This window comes from Tupaia chinensis, unplaced genomic scaffold (genome assembly GCF_000334495.1).
Source record: "Tupaia chinensis unplaced genomic scaffold, TupChi_1.0 Scaffold000077_1, whole genome shotgun sequence".
NCBI lineage: Eukaryota > Metazoa > Chordata > Mammalia > Scandentia > Tupaiidae > Tupaia > Tupaia belangeri.
Genome location: NW_006159538.1, coordinates 1,722,612 through 1,748,688, shown reverse-complemented (window position 1 = coordinate 1,748,688; position 26,077 = coordinate 1,722,612). Strand labels below are relative to the sequence as shown.

At 47.8% G+C, this 26,077-nt stretch overlaps 1 protein-coding gene across 1 annotated transcript in view; it reads right to left on the bottom strand.

The window, feature by feature from the left end:
• The window catches only part of PLEKHA7 (pleckstrin homology domain containing A7), a 156,006-nt gene that overhangs the window by 85,267 nt on the left and 44,662 nt on the right, over nucleotides 1-26,077 (bottom strand). The window contains exon 2 of the mRNA XM_014584603.2: nucleotides 6,933-7,016. The gene's annotated coding sequence lies outside the window, so the exon portion shown is untranslated. The remainder of the gene's footprint in view (nucleotides 1-6,932; nucleotides 7,017-26,077) is intronic.

Genomic DNA, 26,077 nt, shown 5'->3' with positions numbered 1-26,077 from the left:
AAGTGCAGACTCTCACAACCCTAGGCCCCACCTCCACATGAAAGGCTCGCCAGAGCTGGGGATCCGTGTACACTGCCTGCTGTCAGTCAGCGGCCAGCGGCAGTGCTCCGGAATGTTTCCCTCCTCTCCCCAAGAGCTGCAGAGGCGTTTGTCGCTGTCGGCCTGGGCAGCTCAGCATGCGGAGAGAACACTCCTGTACGTGAGTGCCAAACACCAAAACCGCAGCCTGGGAAACTCCCAGTGCTGAGGACTGCCCCTTCAGGAGGGCCCCTGCGGGTGGCCCTGTTAGCCACAAAGGATCTGGCTTCAAGCTCACAATTCAGAAAAGTCACTGAGAATCAGGAGAGAGTCTTAGAGAGGAGTACAAATGATCCACTCACTGAGGAGTAGGCCCTTTGATAAAAGGTCTGGGGACAGTTTCTGGAGAAGAGACTACCAAGGAGGCTCGGCATCTTTCAAGCAAGCACGAAGTTATTACAGATCAGATTTCACTGCTGCACCCACAGTGCCAACGAACACCTCCATTCAGCAGTTGCCTACTCGGTCAGCATCTGTGTGAACAGGGCCACGGAAGAGGACTATGTCCTGAAGACCAGTGACGTGAGAGGCAGTGTAGCATAGTGTATTCAGAAGTACAGCCTCTGGGGCCAGACTACCTGAATTCAGATCTTGATCCCCTCACTTATTAGCTGTGTGACCTTTGGCAAGACTCTTAACTTCTCTGTGTTCCAGCATCCATGGTTAATAACAGTATCTTCCCCCCAGGATTGTCGTAAAAATTACTATATGTGAAGCACTTAAAAGGGCCAAAAGGTGGCGTAAAAGGTGACTGGATCCTACTGACTGGTTCAAGTCCCGAATCTGGCGGCTTGAAAACTCATGCTGGGTGTATGTGCATGCATGCCCAAAATCCCGAGAAGAGACTAGAGGAGAAGGGATGGGGAATGGCCATCTTCCCTGGGGGATGATTTCCCACTTTCTCTCTCTTTCTCTCCATCTCTCTCTCTGGTGAGCAATGTGCCCGACAGCAAAACTAAAACAAACAAAAACCAGAGAAGAACTTGGTAATAGTAAGGTTCTAAGGGTTAGCGACATAAAAAATGAGAGTAGTATTATTGTTAACTGGAGAAGCCCACTCTTATTCAAGGAGGCAATGTTAAAAATGAAATTCGAGATTCTGAGAGCAGAAATGTTGGAAAGCATCTTTCCGGGAATTTTGGACAAGTTAAATTTTGCCTGCCTATAACTTCCCCTCATGGATCTGATTCCTGCCTTTGGCAGAATCTTGATAAATCTGCCCCACTTCCACCTAGCAGTCCTCTGGAAGACTTTTACCATCTATCCCCTTATCTTCTCTCCTGCAGACTAACTGCAGGAAGTCAGAGGTTGGGTTTCCAGACTCCACATCTTATGGTCCCCCTCCTCAGGGGAATCTCAAGTGCCTTTTACCCCTGTTAAAATTTAGTATCCAGCCCCCCTGTGGTGGTATGCGCTGCTAAGACACTGTGCTCCTCAGGCTGGGGACACATGGGAGGCCCATGTTTGATTCCTGGTCCGACTTAAGAGCCAGGCTGGTGGGGGACACCTGTGACTCAGGAGGATCGAAACTTGAGACCAGACTGGGCAACACCGTGAGACTCTGTCTGAAAAACAGTGATATATCTGGACAGGGGCACCATCAATAATAATAAGAAAAAAAAACATTAAAATACACAATTTAGTATCCAAACACAGTGTCTGGAGCTGGGCATGTCCTTGGTGCTCCATGGGTTTGTATTCAGTAAGTAAATGAAGGAATGGTGGTTCACAGATGCCGTGATATGCCAGAACGGTTCCCCCCATCCTCAGTGCACTGTGCTCTTATAAAGACGGCCTGAGCTTACAAGAGCTCTCCCAGGAGGCACTTCCACATGCCTGCTGGCCTGGTGGGGCGGGGGGGTGTCCTCTACGAGCTCTAGGGCTCACTGGCTATTGCCCACACTCCCCTCAAGGATTCTTTTTTTTTTTTAATAATTATTTTATTTGACTCTATTCATTATAATCATCATTATTATTTTAATTGAACAGAGAGAGACACAGAGTGAATTGAGAAAGCAAGCTGCCAGGTCCGGGACTTGAACCATAGTCAACCATGTGGAGTTCAGCGCCTTAACCAGCATACCACCTGCCACGAACCCCACTAAGGGTTCTAACAGAAAAGGTGAAATGAGAAAACAAGTCATGCAACTAAAGAAGACAGACTCCAAGGGTCCTTGATACATCTGGACTGTGGGTTATTGAGGGTGATCATTACCACCTCCAGCAAACATTTCTGATTCTCCTCCCAAGTGCACGGTACACATGCTTCACTGCTCCCCTGGAAGTTAGGAGAGGCCCCAGGACGTACTTCAGCCAAGGAAACGTGAATGCAAGAGCTGGGTGCGATCCACCAAGTTCCCTCGTTCTAGGCTCTGGCAACTGTGCACACACAAAAGGGAAGCCTCACTCTGTGAGATGAGAGAGGAGAACCCCTCAGGTGCCCTGAGATGGACATGAACAAATGGGAGCCATGAACCTGTCTGGTTCTGAAGGTGGCTGTCACCGCAGCAGACCTGGCCGCCCTGATTCTGCAGTACGGACAGGTGCACCAGAGCACGCAGTCTTATCCTAGGACCCATCATACCATGGCGTCCACCTTCTCCCTCTCCTCCAGGCCTCCGGAGGAGGGTGGGGGGAACATGTCCGGGTTAGTCTGAGCAGCTCAGGTAAGCCCTACCTGCCAGTGTGTGTGTGGGGGAAATCTGTATCTTTCACACCTGTAATGCCCTAAGAGAAATCACCATGGAGATGAGCTTTAAAATATCTTTTCTCTTCCACAAAAGAAGGAACCCAAGATTATTTGGCTAAAATCTACCTAAGTGTGTCATTGCAGCCCAGGGAATGATGGGTATCTGGAAGCCAGGTAAAGGTGACCAGAAGAACCTGAAAGAAATTTAGGAGGAATGAAAGCAGTGAGTTTTCTAATCAGTGGTTCTCAAGTTTTACCTGCATCGGAATCACCTGGCAGGCTTGGTAACCCTCGATGGCTGGGGCTCCAGGGACTCTGATTCAGTTCTGGGTGGGACCTGAGACTCTGTATTTCTAGCAAGTTTCCAAGTGGAGCTGGTCCAGAGACCACACTCTGAGAACCACTGTTCAGGAGAATTAGCTCCAAGAAATTGGAGGCAGAGGGGTCAGCGAGACCAGGTCTACATGGCTGGGACTCTCCAGGGTTGCGCCTCTAGCAGACCCTCTTAGGAGAAGGAAAAGGGAAGAGCCGGTTTCCCCTTTTCTACACTTACGACCCAGGCATGAGGGCACCAAAGGTCATTTCAGCCTTTGTCCTCACCATATAACACACTATGCACAAACGGACATTCCCTGTTCATTTGCATATTTGAAAGCATAATTTCTGTGGGGGAAATATAATTTCTGTGGGGGGAAACCAACCCTCCGGAGCTTCCCCAGGAGGTAAATCTGGGTGTATTCCAGGAGGAAGCAATTTAGATAACAGGCCTCAGCCTCTCTCCACCCTTATCCACACTCTTCCTTTACAGGCCTCTGCTGCAAATCAGGGTTCTTGCCCTCTGACCCCTCCAAGGCTGGCCCCACTTCCCTCAGTTATGACCCTCCCCCACACCTGCACACACACTTATCTTCCCTTATCTAAATCCTCCCTCTTTATCCAGTACGGCCAGACACTTCAAGTCTTCCCTCTCTTTCATCCGCACCACAGCCAGTCGGTCACCAAGTCCTGCCAAGTTTACCCCCCACGTTATCTCCAGAATCTGTCCCTGTTCTTCACTTCACTCTAGCCCCCTAGCGAGGATGCCCCATGTTCCACTTTCTCCCCTCCAGGTCTTCACCCAGGTTTCACCTCAGTTGCACAAGTCTTAATTTAATCTACACCCCTTCCCAGGATGGCAGGCCTTCCATGGTCCCGAAGCCAAGAGAGAGTCCTCTTCTGCCAACTCCCGCTGACGTTGTGCTTGCTCTGTCATGCACATTTATCATGTTTGGGACCTCCTGTCCCGTTTTCTCTCTTCCCTACTCAAACCGTAAGCTCCTCACTGGCGAGGCCACACGTGTCTTGCTTGCTCTGTGACTGCAGGACCCTGCACGGCCTGGACACAGGCTAAGCACTCACTAGGAACTTAAAGATTGAGCATCTCTGTATCAGTTCATAGGAATCTTCCCTTCTTCTCAGTGCTTAAACCACCTTCTGCCCGTTACAAGGAATGTCCAGCTGCAATGTCACCTGCCACTTGAGAAACAGATATCCCCTATGACATCCAGGAAATGGCATCAAGGGGGGGGAAAAGTGGCCCTTAAAAAGAAGGAACATCTTTACCTTGGAAACTGGATATGGAACTGACATTAACTACAAAGATATTTTAGTAGGGAAAAAGAGGCTTCCTGCTTAGAAGTGGTTGGGAGACAAGGTCTTCTGTAAGATGAGAGGAAGGACTAGACCTGCAGCACAGCGGTTAAGTGCTGAGCAGAGGAAGCTAAATTCCACATGGCCCACTGGGGTTTGAATCCTGGCCCTGGTATCAACATGCTCGGTGGGTGCGTTCATGAGTGCCTGGGATCCCGATGGGATGGAGAATGTAGGAAGAAGTGTGCAGCATAGCGAGGCCTCATTGGGGGCTCTCTTTTTTTTTTGTTGGGGGCTCTCTGTCCCTGGTGTGTGCATGTGCTCTATCATGAATAAATGGTGCCGCAGTAATGCAACACCCTGTGATGCAGAACCACGTGGGAAGGTCCTGGGTCCAGGTCCTGGAGTCTCCTTGTGCACACGGGGTGCAAGCACATGCACCCATGATCCTGGCTGGCTGAGGATGGGGATGGATCATGGCATGAAGACCCTACTGGGAGTGCTGTCTCTCTCTGTCTCATTCTCTCATGGAAGAAACAAATCAATAAACTTACAAATCATAAAAGTGAGAGGAAGTGCGTGTGGTACAGCGTGCAGTGATGGGAAGTCTGCTCTCCTCTAACAGCTCTTAGTGAAGCCAGTGACTTCCCAAGCTAAGTGTGTCTGATGGATCCTTCGTCCAGACCTTCACCATGACAAATGCCTGTGTCTCGAAGGTGACTGAACTCAGTGACCTCCCAAGAGCTTCTGACCTTCGGGTTCTACAAACAAACTCATTCTGTGCTGGAATCCAGAGAATTCACATACTGGCTCTGTCTACACAGCAGTTATTCCTCACTCTAGGAGACAAGACAATCTTCACCTTCCACTCGGTCTCTCTCTCCAGATAGTAACCTTGGGACTCTCAGAATCTGGTTGAAATCGCTTCCCATGAAACACTGGCATTGAAATAGCTCAGCAAGCAGCCTCTGACCAAAGCAGGAGTTGGACTTGCCTAGAGAGAAAGCCACACAAATGGGGACATTGATCCTGGAGCCCAGTTATCCTGGGCGACATCTCAGCTCCCTCCTTCTAGCCATGCCACTTTGGGCAGGTAACGTTACTTCTTTACGTCTCTGCAATGGTGATGATGGTCTCCCGCTCAGGATCCTCAGGTTAAATGTGCTATGCAGTAAAGCCTCTGGCCCACAGAGAACATGCAAGGAATGGCAGCATAATCCTAATTATAGAGTCCTAGCTTTAAAAGTCCTGTAGGATAATTATTCTAAGCCAAAATATTATAGAGATAAAATGAAAAGTTTGGAATTTACTTCAAAATAATCCAGAAGCAGGGAGGGGTAATAGAGGAAATAAAACAAAGCACGCCTTAGAAATGGCTGAAGACGGGCAATAAGTATGTTCTATTTGTAGCGTCTCTCTCTACCTCTGTGTGCAATTTTTTTCTTTTGGAGGTTTTCACTATAGGGCGTGTGCACTCGCCAGACAGATAGAGAGAGACAGATAGACAGAAAACGAGAAATCACCCCCCAGGGAGGATGGCCACGCCACAATCCCTTTTCCTCCATTCTCCTCTCAGGATCTTGGGTATGCATGCACACGTGCCTGGCATTGAGTTTAAGCCACCGGTCTGGGACTTGAACCACGGTCGACTACATGGGAGTCCAGTGACATAGCCATTATACTAACTGCTGGTCCCAGCATTTACAATTTTTCATAATGAAAAGTTTAAAGGTATAAGTGCTAAGGGAGATAAATGCTGTAAAAGTATAGATACTGATCATTTATTTTAATATCATATTTAGTCTAAGTCACTGAACAAAGGAAAAATTATGTGAAGAACAAAACCCTTAAAGCTAACACCCCTTTACTAACTTCTTAACGAGAAACGTTTTTGTCACACAGAACCGCCTCAGCCGAGCAGACGGGGACAGAGCCACTTGTGCACATTTCCTGCCTGCGTTTCTGGGCTGTAGGAGCGTTTGTCAGAAGACACGTTCTAGGAAGAACCCTCCTCTGAGCAACCCAAAGGGCCTGCTAAAATGGAGCTGAGGAGCAGGAAGGTACCCACTGAGGAAGAGAGCGGAGAGAACTCGAAATGTTCCGGGGCAGAGAGGATCGTCAGCTCTCCTCTTCCAAGCTCCGGGCCTGGACTCTGACTTGAGTGTCCCTTGGAAGGCTGGCTCAGCTCAGTCTGAGGTTACGTGTGAGGTACTTCCACACCAGACAAGGGTCCTCTCAGAGCAAAGCTAGTATGTGAGACGATGCCTCAGGCGAAGTGCTCAGTTAGGGGAAAGGGGACATTTAGAGGCTCTGACCACAGCAGTCTCGGCACATCCCTATCCCTGTACCGTCTCCTCTTCTACATCTTCGACTGAGACAAGTCTGGAGATGGAAAAATAAAATTCTTCTTGCGTTTCACTTTGACTCAACCAACCCACTCCAAGTCCCTCTATCTGACAGGGAACTTTTGTTTTGAGCACATGCCTTTAAACTCCCAAACTCTGCCTGGATTGGGAGAAAATATAAAAATACTTACTCTTCTTGAAGAATGAAATCACTATTTTCTGGAGAAAACTGCCCGGTCACAGGATGCCTGAACGCTGTGGTCTGCTGGTTATGGCTAAAGGAAAAGAGAGAGAATGAATGAGAAGTCACACAAATAGAAGGGAGTCTGTCTCACCACACAGGTCAGCAAGATCTGGGGACCCTGGTCATCAACAGTTCCTCAGAGGGGCAGAAAGTGGGCCTTTCCTCTGAGAAGCACTTCATCTCCCAGAATCCAGCTACACTGAAAAAACCAAGAATTTCCAGCTGAGACGTCAAAGCCCACCAAACAGGCAGGGATTTTAATTCTAGGAAAATCTTGGCTCCAAGAAAGCCCTGCATCTCCCAAGAGACATTCCATGCAGTTCTTATTCCAACAAAGAGAGACAATGAACAAAAAGTTACTTTAAGACAACACAAACCGAAACGAGAATGAAGCAAAGCAGACAACACTTTCAACAGCTTCCAAAATCCATGCGCCAGGATAAGAATTCTAAGAATTAACCACCCACCCCGAAAATTCTACCGTCTTAAAATTCCTCTCTCTACTACAAAATGTCTTCAATGATGGGATATAAATGCACGGGCATGTCTCTGCAACATGACCGGCACAATTTCAACACTGTGGGCTCTCTGTCACCCTTCTGAAGTTAGGAGGCGCTTCCACACCAAATTGACAGACACAACCAAAGTGTGTAGGTGTTTTGTGTATCGACAAACAAGGCTGGTTTTTTGAAAAGGAGGAGCTGATTCTAGAGACTGCTGGTTTGTCCCATGAATGAATTAAACCAACCTTCTTCTTTAAAAAAATTTTTTAACGTTTTCCCCTAATAACCAAAGTGTAGTCATTTTAGAAATTTTAGAACATATATAGAAAGAGAAAATAGTCACCCATGATCTTACCATTGGGGGATATACCTGGGTATCTTTTCTTTCAAAGCATTTTCCCTCTTCTATTAAATTATTATGATTTGACTGTATATAAAAATCCACATTCTGCTTTTTTTCCCCCAGTTTTATGAACACAGAAAATACCCTATGTCATTAAGACTTCTTCATTTGAAATAGGTAATTAGTAGTCGTATCATGTAAATGTATTTTTTTAATAGAACCATCAAAAAGTGTTAAATCATGATTGTTGCTGGGATGTGCACCCACGAGCCAGGCATTGCTCTGAGTATTGAAGACACACGTGAACAAAAAAGCCTTTACCCCATTTGCTCACATTCCAGAAAGATTTACATTCCTTGATGCCAAGATTTCTTAGGTGCCTCCTACCACTGTTAGAATCAATACGTCTTGGAGTATGGTTTTGTTTTGTTCTTTTTTCTTTCCTGCTGTAAAGTTCCAGGGGTAAAATAACTAAACCAAAGGGTATGTTCAATTTTTTTTTTTAAGTTTTTTTTGCCATAGGACCGTGCACTTGCTAGAGATAGACAGAAAGTGAGAAATCACCCCCCAAGAGGGATGATAATGCAGCAATCCCTTGTCCTCCCCCTCCTCTCGGGATTTCGGGCACATGTGCACACACGCGCACACACGCCTGGTATGATTTTCAAGCCACTAGGTCTGGAGCTCAAACCATAGTCAGCCATGTGGGAGTCCAACATCTGAACCACTATGCCACCTGCTGGCCCAGGGTATGGTCATTTTTAAGGCTCCTAATACACATGGTTAAACTGCTCTCACTGCCAGAGCCAGCTGATCATTTCAGTTTAGTGGTGTTAGAGATTAGCCCCACCTCCAAACTGAACACTGAGCCTCCCTAGAGACCTGCACCTCTACATCAGCATAGCACAAAGGGCAAAAAGAAAAACACTCTAGACCCACAAAGTCTTCCTTACTCTGCCTAGCCCTGGTCAGAGCTACTCTTGTCCTGGTGTCTGGGCTGAGTTGGCCACTGAGGGTGAATCCTGAATCCCAACAAGCCAAGTTCTGTCAAGCATCAGGCCAGGCTGCTCCCTAGCCCTACAACTGTGCACCATCCTCACCACACCCTCACCCTTCCCAACCATGGTCAGCCTCCAAATTCCCAGCTCCTGGTTGCAGGTGAGCCTGTGGAATTCTGTGACTCATCTGGAAGACAGCAGCCTGGTCCTCCCTAAAAGAGCAGACATGGGCATGAGCCCCTGAGAAAAGGACCAGTTGCAGCCCCCCTTCACACCTGTTTCAGACACCCTTGCACCTCACTCCAGGGTTAGGCTTTACTTACACCCAGCTTCCTTTAGAGAATCATCTCTACCACTAGGGAGTTTGAAAATGAACTCTAATCTAAGCATGCCTCTTTCACCTGGAGGTGAAAAAAAATTCCTGTTCAAAACAGAGAAAGCAATAAGGCAAAAATATGGCTATCCACTATTACCTCTTTAGGACTTTACAGTCTACAAAGCATCTTCTTACTCATCTCAACAATTACCACCAGCAACCTCCAATTTTATGAATAAGAAAACAGGGCTCAAAGAGGTTAAGTGACTTGTGCAAGATAACTTGATCAATGAATAAGACTAAAGCATGGGTCCAGGTCCTCTACTTCTAAATTCCATGCTCTTCGCATGCTAACCCGCCATCTCCTTCCCTACGGAGTTTGTGAGACTGACCACTTCTTGGTCATGCTCAGAAAGCCCTCAAAAGAAGGCATCAGGAAAGCAGCGTTGTCTGCCACTGCTCCCTCTCCATCTGCTTCTTTCCCCTTGTGCCAGGGCCCAAGTTCTGTAAAACCACACTTCTGTGGCATTTAGTAACCAAAAAAAGAAAAGACATGGGGGCTCCAGATTTTGAAATATTACTGGAAACGTGAAATTGGGGGGAACAAGCAAAAGATTCCTATATTGAGAAAAAGAGATGAACCAGAATAATGTCTTCTGAATACCAAGGTATTAAAATTTGCTCATTTTTGATCGAATGTACCCAGCTTGCTAATGGCAGAGCCAGCCCAGCACCCTTTGAGCCAAAGGACAGGAGTTAGGTCCCTGGGCGACTCCATCCAAGCCTCTCCAGAATCTGGTAGGGCAGGGTATACATGTCATCGCTGCAGGCCACGGTGAGGAAGGTGAGGCCAGAGTGGCCGATTATGGCCCGAACCACACTCAACTGTTGTGTTCCCTGAACACCAACCTCCTTGTGAGCTCCTTCTCCTACTCCAGACTCGCCCTTTCCAGACAATGGCTGCCTATTAAAGCTGGCTCCCCAAACCCATTTGGAGAGTGCAGCCCTCTGGCTTTATTCGCTGTCTCTGATCCCTGAGCCCCAAAGCCCCCGATATGCTCCATTTCCTGACTCTAAAACCCACGAAGAGTCTCATGTCCTAGCGCCCTGTCTCAGGAAGCCTTTAGCAGGCACAAACACATCCCCTGAAAGACCTGTTCTCAAACCTGAATTGCCACCTTGCTGCGTGGTAGTACAGAGATGGCCCGGCTGGGAGCCAGGTAGCAGGTTTCAAAGAAGCACAGAAACTCCCGCACACAAGGGCTTCTGTTTCTTTTCAGGCTACTGAGGAAGTAATCTGGCATGTGAAGACAAACGCCATCTAGACTTTATCTTCAAATCCCGCCCTTCCTCCCAGCAGCAGCCCCCGAAGTCAAATGGTAACTAGTCTCACCTGGAAGGGGACCAGGGAGCACAGATGGAAGGGGACAGGGAAAGATGGTCCTGTGAAGGCGGCCACGGGTAACCATTCACATAAATAAGCACGTCTTCACAAGTCCCAGGCTGGGAAGGATTTGGGTTAGGTCCTAAAGAAATCTAACAGCAAACGCAAGAGACTTGAGAAGAGAATAAAGGTAAGGATCAGGCCGAACAGGACACAAATGTGACTTCAACGTAAGAAAGGTCCCACCTATAACCACAGCCAGGGCTTACCCAAACGTAAATGGTCCTACAGTATCTTGCAACATTTTTGTGAGATTACATTTTTATTCATAAAGGGTTTGACTAGGGTGTGAGGAATGATTCTGGTTGGGTAAACAGAAAGTTCCATTTCCTCAGCATGGCAATTTCTGGATGCATGGCAGGAAGTTCTGGAGTTCCATGAATAATGCCCGACAGCGGAGGTCGGGGCACCCTGACATATGTGCTTTAGCACAGCGCTGGTGTTGGTATGCTGGGAGTGTGACAATCTGCTCCGGCAGCATCGTTCTTATCTGGCCCATGCTATAAAGAGAAGAAACGGCTTAAAGTATTAGAAAAGTATCAAGCTAAAAGCCCGAGGGGACGCGATCAAGCATCTTCTCATTGGTATGCTCAGTAGTGTTCCACCTTGGACCTGCTGGCTCTTCAGTGTGGCTCCCAGAACACCATGAAAGAGTCGCTCTGCAGGCCTGGAGCTCCGTTCGGCACCACCCTCAGGCTTGTTAAGGCACTTACTATCTTTGTTCTAAATCCCAGTGCCTCAAGAAAACAGAGGATTCTGGGTAACCTAATAACGTTCCTACTTAGTCCCCAAACTGGAAACGGAAACTCCAAGAGCACAAGAAATTGCTGCTGCTGCTTCCTCAGCTCCCATTTGGGCCCCACAATAAAGAGGTAGCAATCAAGGGTTGAAACAGCATCTCCACAGTCAACATTTCCTTGGCGTCCTTGGTTTATGTTACTTAGCACTTTGAAAAGATTGCTTGTTCAGTGCAAAGCTTCACTGTTGTTAAAGTGGCATTTCTAAACAGGCCAAGAATCTTACTGAAATGGTCTTTCGAGCTCACACTATTTTGAAAATGTCAAGATTTACAATAGCTCTCTGCACACGGACATTCCTGACAGGCCCTTCTTCCAAAAGCATAGGCATCCCCAGTCTTGATGACCCGAAGTATGGTCCCCATCCTTTCTCCAAGTGGGAGCTATCAACTCAGCCCAAATTGGCCTCCTTCAACATCACTCTGAGCAGCGAGTCAGCCAAGTCCTGAAGTCAGATCTGGGTTCCAATCAGAGCAAGAAGCCAGCTCACTTCTTTGGGCTTCAGTTCTTCACTTGCAAGAAGGGGACTTTGCAAAAAGTCCCTCTAGGGCCAGTCCCATGATCTAGCCATCCCACATGGTTGACCACAGCTCATATCCGACCCTGGTGGCTTGACAAATACACTGGCCATGTGTGTGTGTGTACATGCATGCCCCGAATCCTGACAGGAGGCAGAAATGGAGGAGAAGGGATTGCAGTGTGACCGTGTCCCACAGAGTAGTGTGCACATGCTCTCTCTCTCTCTCTCTCTTTCTCTCTCTCTCTCTCATCTCTGTTTTTCTCTGGTGAATGCAAGCACCCTCTGGCAATTAAAAAAAAATTCCCTCCAATAGTTAGTTGGGACAATAAAATGAAGGAACACATATGAAAGAACCTTGTACAATGCCTGGCGTACAGAGGTGCCCAATTAATGTTTGTTGAACCTCACTGTATCTTGACAATAGCAATGACAAATAGGCCTCTAAATTTGTTGGTTTGCTCTTAATTTGCCATAGAGCACATGTGCTCGCAAGAGAGAAAGAGAGGGAGAGAAAGTGAGAAAGCACCCCCAGATGAACTGCCTCGCTGCAAACCCTTCCCTTCTCCATTCTCCTCTTGGGATTTTGGGCATCCACACACATATGTCTGGTATGTTTTTCAAGCCTCCAGGTCTGGGATTCAAACCACACAGACAGCCATGTGGAATCTAGCCACCTTACCCACCACAACACTGACTGTCCCAAGGCCTCTAAATTTTAACAAAGCAATAACAGAATAAACCTCCATCCCCTATGCCTGATACCCCTCTAGGCTTCCCCATGTCCATTAACAGCAGCACCATCCAGAAACCTTTGCATCGTCCTCTGTTCTTGCCTTTACCTTAACCTCCACATGTAACAGATTTGCAAGCCCACTGCCTCCATCTACTGAGCATAAGCTGAATTCATCCACTCCTCTCCATCTCTATAGCTAGCACCCTACTCATCTCTTGACTAGAGATTCCAACCTCCTCTTAACTGCTCAGTCTGCTTTCACCCTGGCATCTGAACCACCCATTCTCCACACAGAGCACCTGACTGAGCTTGTGAAATCTAAGTTAGGACATGTCATACCGCTCCATTAAGCCCTATAACAGCTCCACATTATAAAGTAAAAATAAGTGCCTTGCCTTGACTTACAAAATCCTACATGACTTGGCTCCTGCCTAGTTCCATCCTCAGGTTGGACCGTTCTTCCCCATGCTCATCCTGCCCCGGCCACTCGGGCCTCCTTCCTGATCCTGGATCACTAAGTGCTTTCCTACTAAACATCCTCTGTGCTAGCTGTCCTCGCAGAGCGGGTGCCCTCTGCCACACTCTCATAGCCAGCGCTTCGTCATTCTGACCACAGCGGGACTGTTACCATCTCAGAGCCTTTCCCAGCTGCCCACCGAGAAGCTCCCAGCCACATCCTCGAACATTGCCCTGTTTTATAACTATCTATTAGCTTATGTGTCTGTGTCGTGTTTAGGCAGGGTCTGTGTCAAGATCATCCTGCCTCAGCCTCCTGAGTAGCTGGGACACAGACACTGGCTATTAGGGTGGGCTGGGAATGGAACTGGGGCCTCCCATGCAGCCTTAGCCTGTGCCCAGTGTGCACTGCTGAGGCTGAGCCTAGTAGCTGTTCTTTTTCTTGCTTACGTATGCATGTGATTATTGTCAGTCTCCCTGATGAACATTCCAAGTGTATTCCAGCAAGGACCCTGTCTGTCTTTTCACTACTGCACCAGCCTAGAGCAGTACCTAATGCAAAGGAAGTGCTAAAAATAGATAAACTGCAGAATGAATCAATGAATGAGAAAAGACTAGACGTTTCCTACCTCAAAGGCCATGCCTCTAAACGAGCTAGCTGACCCTATAGGCTCAGGTCATAGAAACAAGAACCTCATAGTCATCAGCTCTTAGAAGGTGGCTGGCTTCTGGAGCCATCAAGTGGTGTGGTGGTTAAGGCACTGGATTCCCATGTGACCAACTGCAGTTGGAGTCCCAAACCCAGCGGTTTGAAAATTGCAACAAATAAATAGATTAATGGATAAATGGGAAGGGAAAAAAATGACTGACTTCTATTCTTATTGCCAGAGGAAGGAAGAGTGAGACATCAACACGCCAAAAACACTTTATCCTTGGCTCTCCCTGAACTGTGTTACAATATAATTTAGAGAAATTAGCCCTCCCTTATAACCTCCTCCCACCCTGCAAAGGGGAATTAATACACTCAACAGAGAGAATCAGAGAATGGAATGCAAATACCCAAGAGGAAACGACCAAGCGATTAAAAACACACAGGAGGCTAATACAAACATCGCCTATGTCTCCCTGGGAGAGTGCCTGGTGTGAAACCTGCAATTTGCTGACTGATTATATGCTCTCTTCTATTGCTGTCTTTGCATGGGCTTGCTCCCCTCGCCCCCCGGCCCCCCACTTTTAAGTAAGATCCTACATTCCTGGAGGGCTGGGAGCACTGGTCCACTTATTTCTTACGTCTCTCTGATAGCACAGGCATTGGAATACCCATGGAGTGGGCGCTGGGACTCCTCTTATTCAACAGCCTGAGCACGAATACATGTGTCACCTTCAGGGACAGGCTGTGCAGACCCATCTTACTTCCTGATTCCAGTGGTTCAGTGGATCACAGAGACCCGGTCATGGGGATGCAGAGTCCACTGCCCTGATGAAGGATCCAGGCTGGGGCTGGGACTCCACCAGTCCTGGGGGGCATCGAGAAGACCAAGGCAGGGCCTTCCCTGCTCCCACATCATCCATGTCTGGTTCGTGCTCCACTCCAAACTGGGCAGCGACCTGGCAATCCAGCCAAACTCTAGTCCCACCACCTACAGGGCAGTCAGTAACTGCTCTCCTCACCTAGAGGTGCCAAAAGGGGCAGAGCCCGGTGCAGAGGGCTGGGCAGAGGGAGTCACAGAATTCACCGAGGAAGCTGAACGTTCTCACACCTTGCAGAGGGAAGTTCATCCAAGTCCTGGATTTGACAGACTGACTTCTTCCAGCGTGATCTGAACAGCTCTACTGTCCAGAGGCATCCAGAGCCCTTCGGTGGTCGGCTCATTTTGTGAAGTCCCCCTTCCAACTCAGTGACCCATCCTGAAAGCCCTTCCCGCATTCCCCCATGGAGCCAGGACTTAGGACCGGTACTCGGTGAATAGGGCACCTTAACTTTGGCTTCACAGGCTCTCAATAGCCAGGAAAAGATTAAAGCTGAACTCCAGCTAGAATGAGGAAATTAAACCCTTCATTTTTCAAAGGGAGTTGTCAGAGAAACCATGCAATAAAAGCGGAGGTACCAGTTCAGCTACTACCAGCCCAGCCTTGGGCATCTACGTCTCCAGTCTCCACGGGGCCTGATTCCTCATCTGTAAAGTGAGAAGGTTAGACTCTCCATCTGAAGAGGCCACAGGAGGCCTGCATGAGCTCCAGGCAAGTCATAGTCGCACGGACTGGAGTTCAAACCCCAGCTCTGCCACACACGGGTAGTGACTGACCTTGAACGAGTGAGAGATGTCTCTGAGTCTTAGTCTCTCTGTTAAAAAAAGAAGATAATTCCCAGACTGCAGGGTTGTTATGAAGAGTCCTGATAATGTTCTGGGCCCACAGGAGACAGCCCGAACTCCGGTGCCTGCTGTCTTTTCCCCTTGCCAGCTGATAGCGGTGTTTTGCTAGCCCTACTGAGCTGTTTCGTCTTGTTCCATGTTGCAAACTCCAGCACTGGCTGCCCCAGGACAGAGGCGCAAGAGCACACTTTCTCTCCTTTGTGCTAAGGCACAGGGCGAAGCCTACAACTTAGATTTCTATTTAAAGAACTTGCCTGCCAGGCAAAGTGGTTTTAGATCAACGGCACCTTCCTTCAGCCACACTTCTGTCTCTCACAGGGTCGAGCCCCGTGGTGGAGAAAGTGCTCCCAAAGAAAAACTGCCTTCCCCCTAGGCTGGGCTGAGCCAAGGACACACATTTGACAGTTTTAAACAATTTTTTTTTTGAGAAATATTAACTTTATTTACTCATTTATTTTATTTATTTTTGTTTGTTTTGTTCATTTGTTTGGCTATAGGGTGCATGCCCTTGTCAGACAGAGACAGAGAGACAGAAAGCAAAAAATCATCCCCCAGGGGGATGGCCACCCCGCAATCCCTTCTCCTCCATTCTCCTCTCAGATTCTTGGGCACGCATGCACACGTGCCCGGCGTGAGTTTAAGCCACCGGGTCCAGGACTCAAACCACAATCGACTACATGGGAGTCCATGACGTAGCCATGACGCCAACTGCTAGTCCCAACAGTTTTAAACTTTGTGGGAAACATTTTCAGCCTCAGAACACCTAGTTGTGGGAACTGTGTTTTATTTTAAATTCTTTTAAAAATTTTGTCCAGTGTTATATGCACTCGCTGAGAGAGTGCACCCCCCATAGGGCATGGCCATGCCGCAGTCCCTTCTCCTCCATCTCTCTCTCCTTTGGGGATTTGGGGCACATATGCCCCAGCATGCCTTGCAAGCCACTGGGGTCGGAACTTGACCTGTGTGGTCAACCATGTGCTATCCAACTGCTCTCACCTTCAGGTCACAGGCTGGCCCAGAGCGCCTAGTTTTATGCTTTTTTTTAATGCTCTTAAATAAGGCAGGTTTGTCAACTGTAAAATGAAAAGGCTAGAACAAGTGATGGTTTAAGGCTCTTCCTTCTACCTGGAATGTCTTCAGACGCTGCGGTTCATCTCAAACGACTTCCCCCCTCCAAGCCCCAGACTGAAATCTAAAACACTACACCCAACCGAAAACACAAAACAACAGCTGTCCTCCCTGATCGCACTTGCCAACAGAATCTTCTTTGTACCAAGTGAGGGAGGTGTTGCTAATGATACTTTTGTTCTATTTATTCCCAATTAAATTGAATTGTTTTCTATTTAACTGCAGGCACTCCCAACTATGGAAAACTCCCTTCTCTCAGTCACTACTGGGCATTCGTGAATCAGAATATATTGTAGCAGAATGAGTCCCATGAAACCAGGACAGGACTAACCTGCTCTCTCGTCCTTGCAGGGAAAGGCAGCAGATACATTCACTCTCTCTTCGAGCTCCATGTTGACAATTGGGTCTTCCTCAGCTGCAGCCTTATGAAATCCCAGGCTGAGGGCAGACAGGGAGAGGAGGTTCCCAGCCTGCCTGCTCTCTCGATTTCGCTCTCCAGCAGCTGCCTCCCAAGGTGTTACAAATCCAGCAGTCACTGGCTCCTGCTCATTCATACCCTAATCTCCACCCCCCACGCAAGATCTGGCAACCAGGCAGGAACACAGTTCCAGCTCTGAGTCACTGTGGCCTAGGGGAGCCCTGGCTGGTTGTAAACAGCCAGGCAGCCACTCTTGTCTCTAGATCCCATTTCTTCTGTTCTTTGAGACTATGGGGTTGGCTATCTCTCTAGAACCAGCACATAAGAAACCCCCTCGCCCACTAGCTCTTGACTGCTCACTCAGTTTTGGCTTGGCTCCAAAGCATAGCCTTTCTTTGGTGGAGAAACAGTGGCTGCTTATCAGTATTGCACACCAGTCAGGGCAGGAAAGGAGCTGAGCGGTGACGACTCACCCTATCCACTCCCCCGTAACAACTATGTTTCTTTCATCCCTGCTTGGGATAGCTAAGGGGCTCACCCCCAGGGCTGGAAACAAAAAAAGTAGAGGGATTGGAAAGGAAAATTAAGGCACTGAAGTCCGGCCAGTTACATGGCAGACGGCCGCTTAACGTAAGCGCCACTGGGCAGACTATTGTGTTCACAGCTATGTTCCAGTGCTTTGCATAGCACCTGACACTTAATAGGTGCTTGTTAAAAATTGCTTGAACGAAAAAAAAAAAAAAAAAAACCCTCAGGGGATTTTGAGTGTTTGTATTTATGACCATTCTTTTTCCCTTTCAGAAATCTCCATGGCCTTCATAACACCTAACGCTTCCTACCGGGCCTGTTCTATATACAATCTTCCAACGCAGAGCTCAAGTAGCTCAAGCGTTAGGGTCCTTCACTTTCACAAGCTCCTGTTGAGGACCCTAGGAAGGGCCCTACTAATGTGTTTGTGTGCTTTCTGCAAATTTATTTATTTTAAAACACGGCCTCTCAAATTGGACAAACATCAAGGCCCACAAGATATTGACCTGCCAACAGAAGAATGAAACGAGTCACTCATAAGCCTGATATATCACCCTAGTGGGGGCATTTGCTTTGGTAAAGCTTGCTCTAACCTCAGAGGAAATGTACCCCAGTCTACAGATTTGTCCCAATCAATCACAAGACACTGCTGTAAAGGCTAGATTAGGTTAAAGAGTGTAAACCCCATTCATCTAACCCTGACTTAGCTCTGCCACGTGTTTAGCACTTTGAGTGCTTTGGGGAAAATAATGATTAGACCATAATCACCCCTACATTGAATAGGAGCTTACAACAGAATAGATGAATATGGTCACAAATAAACATACGTGTACGTGTGTGTTATATATTGTATATTATATATATATTATATATATATACACATTATGTAACATATTACATATATAATCTCTGTTTTATACACTCACAAGAGATTGGAATGGGCATCGTAATTGAAGGGAACAGCAAAGCACACTGACTTGCTGGGTATCAACCTGCTAGGTACGATAACCCTAGAAGGTAAATCAACTATCTACACTCGCAAATGAGAAAATTGGGGTCTAAAAGAGTAAAGGGGCATCCCAGAGCACATAGCCACTAAGTGACAAGCCCAGATCTGCCTAATACTGAAGTGTGGGCGTGCTCTCAATGGCTACCCTTCAGTCAGTGGCCACCTGCTCTACAGAACCTCTAAAATGCCTGGGAGACAGTGCTGGCTTCAGAAGTCCAGAAACCACATGGGCACCTGCCAGGGGAGGCAAGCCGTCCAGCCCCACACTCCTGTGAGTGGAGGAACAGGAAGTGCCATGAATTTATTCAGCAGGTTGATAGTATAATCCTTGTTCGTCAGGAAATACCCTAGAAGGAAATCAGTGACAAGGACTCAGGAGCCAGGAGGGGCCACCTAAGAGGCTGCCACCCAGTTGCCCTACCTCCAAACTCCCACATCCTTGTGGTCAGATTAATCACACCGGAGCATAGCTCTTGTTCTGCTCTCTCCTACCTGTGCACTCCTGCAGTTCCTCACTGGTGATGTCTCCTTCTATCTTACCCCCTCCCTAGGCCTCTGGCTCCTGCCAAATTTAACTGCCCACCAGTCCTTAGGTCACCTTGTCTTTCCTGGCCCCCGCGTTGCCTCCTGCTCTCCTCTTTCCCAGGTCCCTTCTTTTTCAAACAGCCCTTCCTGATCACCCCATTTCTTCCTTCCTCAATACACTTTGCACCAAAGACTTATACTCCTCATATAGCAATTATACCTACCAACGACGCTTGTCATTTTTCCACTTAAAATGACTTATGTACTGTGAGTTACAGGGGGCGCAAACTAAAAAAGCAGTCCCCTTCCCTGACACCAGTGCAGCATCAATCCCAGAGGCAACTATCTTCACCAGCTTCTTATGTATCTCTTGTTTTGGTTCTTTGCATTTATGACATTTTTATAAATGAAAAATTCTATGCACATATCACTTTAGACAAAAACTCACCATAAAGAGAATAAAAGCATACATATTATTCTATAACATGCTTTTCACTGTACGTATCTTAGATACCTCCACATCCATACTCAAGGATGACGAGAAGCAGCCCCCTCCACGCAAAGCTCCCCTAGTCCCCAAGCTGGCTCTCAGAGATGACCCAGGAGCCCATCCCATACACGAGCTGCCCAGATATGTAGCAGACGTTTCACGCTGATGAACTGCAAACTAATCTGTCCCCAACTCCGTTTTATTTGAGCTACACAGATTTGAAAATTGAACCGAAGTTTAAAAATAGAATAATATCATATAATCGCCCAGCTCATCTTGGGAAAAACAAAAGCTGTGGCAGCACTGCTGCCCTGAGAAGTAGAAGGATGCTTCAAGTTTGCCGTGGGCCCCACTATTCCCTAGAGATTCCCAATGCTGACAGTAGACACCTAGTGATAGTGTCACCACACCCATGTTTCAAATTTTCTTCCAGTACAGAAATGTCTGTACCCTATCTCAGCAAGAATTGGGAAAACAAAAGATAAACAGAGTATAAGTATTAGGTCATTGGGAAAGTCATGACATATTTTTCTTTCTTTTTTATTTTTTGAGAGATTTTTGCTATAGGGTGCATATGCTTCCTGGAAAGACAGAGAGACAGAAAGTGAGAAATGACCCTCTGAGGGGGATGGCCATGCCATAATTCCATCTTCTCCAGTCTCCTCTCGGGATTTTGGGCACAGATACACATACACACATGAACCTTGGCATGAGTTTTAAGCCACCAGGTCCAGGATTCAAACCACGGTTGACTATGTAGGAGTCCAGTGATTTAACCATTACGCCACCTGCTGGTCCCTATGACATATTTTTCTACGCAAAAATGTGTCTTTTCCAACAATCCAATATTTCAAAACCGAATTAAAGGGCCAGACAGTGGCAGCAGTAATGCAACCCTCTGAGAGGCTGACATGTAAGGAAAAGTTCCAGGTTCTTGCCCAGAGATGTCCCTGAATGCACAGATGTGCCGATGCCTGTGATCCCAGACTGGCTGTGGCTGGGGGTGGTTCATGGCATGGGGAGCCTGTAAAGGTGCCTGTCTCTTGATTTCTTTCCCTCTCTCTTGCTCATGAAAGAAATAAACAGTAAAACAAACAGCAGCAACAACAAAAACAAGCAAACTTTAAGAACATAAATACAGGCTACTTTGAGTTTGCGACTCCAATCTTGTACCAATGCAAGTGGTTCTAGAGAAGCCCCTCCTTTTAAGGAGAAAATCTATTTTAACAGATAAAGATTGCTTACAAAAAAGTAAGAACTAAAAAAATTTGCAAAAACAGGCCAAAAAATTTCCCTCTCACAAAAATCTCACTAGAGGGACTAGCAGTTAGCGTAATGGCTATGTCACTGGACTCCAATGTAGTCGACTACAATTTGAGTCCCAGACCCAGTGGCTTAAACTCATACCGGGTGCATGTGTGTGTGTGCCCAAGATCCCAAGAGGAGAATGGAGAAGGGATTGAGGCATGGCCACCCCCCGGGGGGTGATTTCTCACTTTCTCTCTCTCTGTCTCTCTCTCTTTCTGGAGGGGAGTGCATGTGCCCTATAGCAAAAACCTCTCAAAAAAAAAAAAAAATCGTATTAGAATCCTCCGAACAACTAGCAGAAAGTGGACTTGCCCTTAACTTTCCTTGTGTCGTCTCTCTGAGAGGCAAACCCCAAGCCAGACAGCAAAATGCCTCTTCCACAGAGTGAAAAACCCAGCGAGGCACCGCCAGCAGTGCTGTCCCAAAAGAATCCAAAGGGCAAGAAGAACTCATGGATGTCACCTTAAGACGACATCTGAAGGGGCCCATGACAGCAGGCAGGGCTCCGGGAACAGAAGAGCATCAGCCAGGTGCTACCTGGGACGAGATCACGGACTTCCCCTATAGGAAAATGCACAGTCTCCTGGGTAGAGCCCAGGCCCTGCAGTCCAGCCCCCAATAGCTGCTGATCAAACGGCTCCAGAAAGCAACCGCAAAGATTTACCACTGTCTATTTACAATAACTGCTTTTGCTAGGTACTGAGGAGGGATGTGAAAAGGCCCGCAGTTACTAGATAATCAGATCTTGCCCCCAACAGTGATATATGACCGTATATCCGTTCATTCATTTAACAAATATTGGAGAGCCGACTGGCAGCCAATCCCAGGGTGTCTTATACCAGGTAGGTGAGTAATCAAGAAGAGGGAGGGGGTGGAGCAGCTCAGTCTCTGTAAACAAAGGGCACTTTCTCAGATTTTCAGGTTCGTGAATGACAGTCTGTCTTCTTAGTCAATAGCTGTAAATTCTTGAACAACTTAGTAAGCCAACTTGAGACCTATGTCATCATAAAGGGTAACTCCTGCTTCCCAGAAATCATAGGTAGAAGAGTTATCAAGCTGACGGTGACTCAGTGTTCACCTCAACCTCGTTGTTGTGTAGATGAGGAAAATGAGGTCTGAAAAGGTTAAGAAACGTGTTCAAGGTCAAAGTTATTATGAATCATAAATTAAAACTAGGTCCCTGAACACAAGGATTAAGAAAAAAAATCATACATTGTGTTAAAATTAATTTCCTGCCTTATACAAAATCCATTTTCCAGTGACTAATTTCCACTAGCAAATGTGAAAAATACAACCAGGAATCCCTGTGCCAGTCCAGTCAAAAGACCTCACACAGAAATCTGGTATTGTTGGTCTGGATCTGAGTGGCCCATGAGAGGGGGACAGTAGAGAGGGCCATGTGAAGACGGGGCAGAGACTGCATCAATGCACCTACGGCACAAAGACTGCCGAGAACCACCAGTGGCCGCCAGCACCGATGTGTGCACAGAATAGACCCGACCTGGTCAACACTTTTTGACTCTGGCCTTCTGTGCTCCAGAACTGCAAAAGAATAAACCTTTATTGTTTTAAGCCACCAGATTGGTGGTAATTTGCACGGCAGCCCTTGGGAGTGATGCAGAATTGTTATTAGTCTAGTGGCTCTGATTTACTATGAACCTGATTACTCAGTGGTATGGGAAAACTGTCACAACGGCCACCAGGACTTTGGGACTCACCTAATAGTAGTATGGAGTCCAAAACAAAAAAGGCAAAATGTTCTCAGCTCTGAAGGGATCAGGCCACCCCTGCCCCCAACCCAATACAGTGTCCACTTCTGGGAACCGTACCTACGGGCCTGCGTGGTAGTTGGAGCAAGACCAGGGGACAGGGGCCAGGGCTCAAAGGGCTCAAATGGCCGAAGCTACATCATGGAAGGAACTAGAGACCCGCGGCCTGGAAGACTCAGGCACAGGACTGCTGTCTTCCTCTCTGAAGGACTATCGGGAAGCAGAGCACACTGACCCTTGAACACAAGGGTTTAAACTTCAGGGGCCGACTTACATGCAGATACCCCCCCCTTTTATTTTAACCTAACATCAAATTTATCACTTTTTAAAAGCAAGAGATTTGGGGGCCAGATGGAGGCACAGAGGTAACACAAGTGGACGGTTCATGACGCAGAGCCTCTCTGAACACACCGGCCCTGCACACGTGCCCACGATCCAGGCTGGGTGTGGGTGTGCTGTGAGGACGCAGCTGGGGGTTCCTCTCGCTCTCTGTCTCTCTCTGCCTTTCATAAAAGAAATACGTAAATAAATAAAAACTTAAGAGATTTTTTTCCTAAAAGTAAAGAAATAAGAAACAAATCCAGAATTCATTCGTATTCAAACTGTAGGCTTGATTCCAGGGTGCCTCATCCTTCTCTCTGAGACCAGGCTGGCTCTGTGGGAATCCAATAGTCTATAGAATAGAGGCCTCCTCTATGCTGGGCTCCTCCTTGCCCCTCTCCTGGGTTTTAGGGAAGGATTCTTCAGGCTTCGGTGCTGTCCCTGAGTGCCTCGCCTTGACTTCAGCTCCATTTCTGTGATCCCCAGTAGGTAGGACTCCAGGGTCCGGTGCTCTGGCAGCTCCCAGGCTCTGCTCCTCGGTGCTCCTCCCCGCAGTTGAGGCTCAGCCATCATCCGGAGCTCTCTCATTGTGGGTGTGCTCCTTGTCACCTGTTTTCCATCACCATGGAGATATTGCCAAGGTGGACTTGAGAAGTGGGTTGGGGATCAGGTCTTCAGCAGGCTCTGGGATGACAGGTCACTGGTCAGCATGGAGGTCTTCTTGCCACCTCCTCGCATGGTAGAAGGACAAACAAGCTCTGTCTAGACTGTATTTCGGGCTCTAATTGCACTTATGAGGGCTCTGCTCTTTGGACTTTCTCTTCTAACAGTCCAACGTGGCCAACATCCATAACTGCTGGGACTCTATGAAAAGTAACCGTTGCCATTTCCAAATTCCTCATTGTGAGTGACCACTCGAGATGCACTACTGGTCCATTCAACACCACGAACTATTATGATTTTAGGGAACTGAGAATAAGGGAGGAATAAATCATTTGTCCGAGGTCAGGCATCTTGAAACCCAGCAGGGACTCCGTAATGTATTTTTTAAGGTTTTTAAAAATATAAGGTCCATTTACATTGTAATGGCTCAGAGTAAGGGGCAAGTCTTCAGACTTTGGTTATAATGAAACAACATGGACCATGATTAAGGGCCATTTGACCTCTAAAACTCTCACTTAAAGATAAGGTTTTCAGGATCAGCAGTTAGCGTAATGGCTATGTCGCTGGACTTCCATGTAGTTGACCACAGTTCGAGTCCCGGACCAGGCGGCTTAAAACTCACACCGGGCACGTGTGCGTGCGTGCCCAAGATCCCGAGAGGAGAATGGAGGAGAAGAGATTGCAGTGTGGCCATCCCCACTGGGGGGTGATTTCTCACTTTCTATCTCTCTGTCTCTCTGTCTTTCTAGTGAGCGCAAGCACCCTATAGCAAAAACCCCTTCAAAAAAGAAAAAGATAAGGTTTTCGTTTCCATATGTCAGCTGTTTTGTAGGATAAAAACTGCTGGCTGTGAGCTCAAAGACCCCAGGCTGAATGGCTCCAGAAATCTGAACAAAAATTATCTAAGGCCTCACCAATCGAGAATGCCCAGGAGATGATCCTGTCCTCTTGAGCCAATCGCTGAACCCATCATGCACCTGGGACCTGTGCCCCTAACTTTGCCCTGAAAGACGCATGTGGGGAACCTGTTGGGGAGACCGGGCCTTTTCAGCATGAGCTGCCCGCTCTCCTTGTTTTGTGCTTTGCAATAAAGCTGTACTTTCCTTCATCACACCTCGTGCCTATGGTTTGTTTCATAGCTGCTTGGGTGAGCGAAACTAACTCGAGTTCAGTAACAATTTCAGAAAGATTTCGGTCCTCATCCAAATCTGGCAGCTGAACTCTTCTCCTGCATCCGATCCCCCCTGCTGAGGGCACTGACTTTGTTCAGGGTGAGTGACAATGCCAGGCAAGTGGGAAGGAGACAGGTGGCTTTCCCTCTCTGGCCCTCAGTTGCCCCATCTGTAAAATGGGGACAGGCTGGAGGCGATAAACACAAGCAGCTCTTTGGGCTCTGTCACCTTAGTCCTGCCCTACAACTACAGATTGCCAGACCCCTTTTTTCTGTGTCTTCTCCACACTGTTGGGACTGAGAAAATAATGACAGAGGTGACTCTCTAGTGCCCACCACGAGGAGGACCCTGTCAGTTTTCCCAGGCTGTCTCGAGAGCAGAGCAGCAAAGCCTGCTCTGTGAGCGCACGCGCAGGTGTGCTGTGGGGAGTGACCCATATCAGTCTTGACATTTAGCGCTTCACTCCGTGCACTGGGGCTGCCCTGTAAGGTATCAGCACACAGATCTGAGGGCTGGCTGTGCAGGGCCCAAGGGACGTCCAGTCGTGAGGAACCAAAGCTCAGGGTCTTTGTTCAGAAAAGACAAAGTTACCCCTGGGGCGTGAGAGGGAAAGCGGTCCGGCCGCATTCCAGTGGGAGGGGCGTCCCTGCGGCCCTCACAGAGCTGATGCAGTGGGGAAGGAGCTCTGCGACTCTGCAAAGCCTCCTGCTTCCCAGCTGGTCCGCCAAGCTCGTCCTGCAAAGGCATTCACAGCAGGCTGGGACTCCAGAGGCCCGGCTTGGGGAGGGAGGGTTGCCCGGGCCTGAGAGATCTCATTCCTCCCTGGTCAGCATCCCTCCATGATCTGGGGGGGGGAGCTACCCACCCTCAGTGCTGGGGGAGGGACTCCGGACATCCAGTCAGGGAGGGGCTCTCACTGCCTATCTCACTTCTAGAAAAGGGCGAAATAAGATGATTTCGGAAACCTCCCCACACCCAAAGCCGCTTCCTCTTCAATTTCCTAGTGATGCCCACTCAGGAAGGGAGTCCCAGCTTGAGCAACTTAGCAGGAAAAGGCCCCTGAACACAGGGCTCAAGTGGAATAACCCAACAGATTTTCTGGTTTTATTCTGTTGGGTCATCGGAAAAGTCATGGTGTAATTTTCTATGTAAAAATGCGTCCTGACTTTTCCAACGACCCATTAGTATTTTTCTTTTTCTTTTGGTTTTGGTAGGGTTGGGGGGAGGGAAGTGATAAAAACCAGACAGGAGATGGGGGAGTGGGCTGGAGAGAAGC